This window comes from Gymnoscopelus braueri (genome assembly GCF_963280865.1).
Source record: "Gymnoscopelus braueri genome assembly, chromosome: 3".
Classification (NCBI taxonomy): domain Eukaryota; kingdom Metazoa; phylum Chordata; class Actinopteri; order Myctophiformes; family Myctophidae; genus Gymnoscopelus; species Gymnoscopelus braueri.
In genome coordinates, this window is record NC_137612.1 from 28,091,128 (window position 1) to 28,095,342 (window position 4,215).

Genomic DNA, 4,215 nt, shown 5'->3' on the forward strand with positions numbered 1-4,215 from the left:
TTTCTGGTTGTACGGCACTTCCTGCTAACACGTTGATCTAACACTGCAATCTGATTGGTCCACATCTAGGGCACTTCCTGTAGTCCACCACGCATTGGACGCTGATTGGGCAGAACGGGCACATTCCGGGAACATCGTCCAGTTGGCGACCACTGATTGGCTCGCAGCCTCTTAAAATGTGTGCATGTGTTATGTATGTATTATCATAGCGTTGATAGTGATAAAAGACTGTCATATCATTATGACCGATGACCGTCTTGATCCAAGGCTAGTGTTAACATAGACTGTGTTAACAATATATAAAAAAAACGCTTTCAATTCAGTCCAAATTCGATTCGAAATGCTCTCTCTCTCTCTCTCTCTCTCTCTCTCTCTCTCTCTCTCTCTCTCTCTCTCTCTCTCTCTCTCTCTCTCTCTCTTCTCTCTCTTCTGTCTTCTCTCTTCTCTCTCTATCCCTCCCAATTCAATAAAATTCAATTAAATTCAAAGGAGCTTTATTGCATGTGAAAACATACGTTTACATTGCCAAAGCAAAATAAATATTATAAATAGGAATACAAATTAAAAAAAAAGGTGTAGACAGGGCTGTGTTACATTGCAACTTTGAGCAAAGACTATCTTAAACCATAAGAAGTGTGTATTTTCTGTCAGAAATAGTTATACATCCATATAGGAGAGGTTAGCTTGGTATAAACTTTTGAAAGTTGTCGGCAGTATTTCAATGTTTTGCATTCACTTGGTATAAAACCTTTGTGACAAGTAGCAGCAATCTCTCTCTCTCTCTCTCTCTCTCTCTCTCTCTCTCTCTCTCTCTCTCTCTCTCTCTCTCTCTCTCTCCCCTGAGAGTGTGTGTTTACGACTCTCAAACTTTCACCTCTTAAACTCCTAAACTCCAGCAACAACCAAAACGTTTTAATGTGGTGGTTAAATAAAGGTTATATTTAAAAACGAATCCTAAGCCTAAATAATTTACAGGCTATTTAGATTATCTTTATTTTATTTTATTTTGTTGTTGTTGCTAAAGGCAGAGGGCCTAGTGGTGTAATGTAACTAAGTACATTTACTCATTTCTTAATTATTATTATTACAAAACATACATTAACTTCAGCCCTATATACATTTCAGCCATTTGAAAATAGCCGATCTACAAGCAAAAAAAAAAAAGGTGAAGTCCTCATGAAGACAAAGCCGCATACATTTGCATGCCTATGGGAGCACGCCCCACCAATGATTGGATGCCTATGGGCGCGCCCCCCACCAATGAATGGACAGGTTGTCCGAGCCAATGGGCGAGCTAATGTAAATCTGGCCCCTTGCGACGGCCACATGAGGTGGGCGCTCTGCATTTCTCCTAGGTGCCCGGGCAAGGAGGAACCCGCAGGATTTTTTTCTTGCTGTTGGTAGTCATGGCTGCCAGTTCCCACCCAACGTTGTGTGGGAGTTCCGACTGCTCCAGACCGTACTGAAAAACTGCCACCTTGCATAACGTCTTGAGACTAGGGTTTAAGTCCAAGATGTACAGGTCTTTGGGTGTGAAGTTTCCTCCAAAGAGGATGATACGATCCCCCACCATGCAACAGTACATGCAACAGCGTATACTGTTGCATGTACATTTTGAAGGCGGGCCTTTCCTCTTGGCCTTAACCTTCGTCCAGGAGAAGGTTTTCAATTTCCAGAGACCACTGAGGGTCCGGTCGTAGTGGTCGCCAACAAATATGTACAGCTCTCCATTGTAGGCAAAGGCTGAATGTCGAGAGCAACCTGGAAGACTCCAGGCAAAAGGCGTGCTCAGCCAGCAGTTGGTCTCTGTGTCAAACAATCTGGAGTTTGTCGTGGTAGATCGCCGGCTCTCAGATCCCCCAGCTATAAACATCTTTGTCCCGATGATGGTGGCAGAGTGACTTGCTGAAGGAGATGGTGGAGTGCCTCTGGTGTTAATTAAAGACCAGACCATTGGGGTGGTGTCCAACTTGTACATGTCGTCAATGTGTCTGAACTGTGTGCATGTCTTTCCTCCATAGATGTACATGACCTTCCCCAAGACACAGGCTGAGTGGCGCCTTCTCGCCTCTGGAACAGTGCCAGAAATCTTGGGCTTGAACCATCTGTGGGTGTCAACATAAAATGCATAAAGATCAGTGCAGCCCTGCTCCATGTACTTCGAACCTCCCCAGATGTAGACAATATCATCTTCTATTCTATCAGCACAGCTGTGTGACCATAGCGCACGGAGGGAACCTCAAGGTGACATTCTCTTGTCACTGGGGGCAACATAACCCAGCATAAAGACACTGTGTTGAAGACGTGAACATCAATCTTATCCAGTGAAGAAGAGCGCCCTCCAAAGGAGTACACCTTATGCCCCACAGCAACAGCAGCATGATCATCACGCTTCCGTCCTCCTTTTACATGCGCTGCCCAGCAAAACATAGTCCAAATCAGACACTGTGAATACTTAAGTGTGCTGCTACTTATATTGGTTCAGTGGAAGAAAAATATCACACAAAGTCTGATCAATCCACAAAGGCAAAGCCAATCAATTTATCTCACTAATAAGGCAAACTGATCACAAACAAGTTTCTACAGCCAGGGGGACTTGTTACTGAAAGTTGCTGAATGACATTTAGTTTTTTGACAATCAATTTTAAAGGCCATGTTGCGATGACGACATTGTGATGTCGTTGCATGATGATTGATTGATTGATTGATAATTACTCAAAGTGACAGGCTGTCGCAGCCAAAAATAATGATTTGAAATGTTTGGAAATGCCTCTTATTACACATATTTTACAGTGTGGCTCCTGGGAGTCTGTCTAGATTAGAAAAGGGTCTGTACATCTATATGGGGGAAAACATTTAGCAAGGGTTTATTTCAAAATATGTTAAAACTTGAGATCAATGAATTATCGGATTAAAGCAAATTAAACAATCCAATTTTGTCATTCTGAATGACAACTATATCATGCAGTTAATGCAAGATTACTGTATACAGATGAGGATGTTCAGTTGTAGGCGGACACATTCTGCCAAATAGCAAAGATTAACCAGAATATAACGATATTTACCATGGTCATCATTTGGATATCCGTTCTGAATGGGAGTATAATGGGTCTTATAACGAAAAAACATCACATGGATGCACCTGGGACGTATCATCAGTGTTGTAGCCTGGGGTCATAGGATGTTTCGGGTCTCGCAACATACACCCTCGCCCAGGTGACCCAGCCAGGGTTGATCAAGCCCCGACTTACGTCCCAGGTACTGTAGCTACCCACGGTCAGTCCTAAATAGGGAAAGACAGGGCCACTCATAATTTATGTTAGTCATATTGTGTCTCCTAAGTTGCATTTGCCAGTGCAATTAATCTATTCTAAATAAAATAAAACATAATAATTAATTGCCTAATATTTGACCCACTACTACTGGAATGAAAAGTCTAATTCGTTCAAATTAAGTAAAACACAATACACATAGCTATTGGAAGACCCTTTTAATACACAATATACAATGTATATTGTGTACAATTTAGGCATTTAGCAGACGCTAGGCAAACACATCAAATCTAGGATCATAGGTAAAGCAAGAACCTAGCATAAGTGTAAACAATATAGCCTAGTCTAATATAAAAGAAATAATGCATACATTGAAACTATAGAAACTATAGGATGCCAGGTAACCAATGAACCTATAGGTAACCTAGTCTAAATTACATTTTAACATATACATAAGTCTGCATGGTCGTCGTGGCTAGGTCAAGTGCTACGGGTTAAGGTGGAGTCTGAAGAGGTGAGTCTTCAGGTTCCGGCACAGAAAATTGGTAGTGAATCTGCAGTCGGGAGTTTTTTCCACAGTTTGGGAGCCAGGAGGGAGAAGAGTATGGGACGTGTGGAGCGTTGTCCAGGGTGCTGTGGCATTCTGGATAATTTTGAGGGGCCTAAGTGCGCTTGCCGGGAGGCCAATAAGGAGAGGGTTACAGTAGTCTAGTTTTGATATGACTGAGGTCTGGATATGGAGCTGGGCTGACTCCTGGGTGTGGAAGTGTCTGATCCTTCAAATGTTATAAAGTGCAAACCTACAGGATCGAGTGACCTCTGCAATGTTGCCTTGAATGAGAGCTGACTGTCCAGGACAACACCAAGGCTCTTGAACGTTGGAACCGAAGTTTGATTGATTGATGTAGTTTATTTAGTAAGACATGAGAATAGTACATGAATG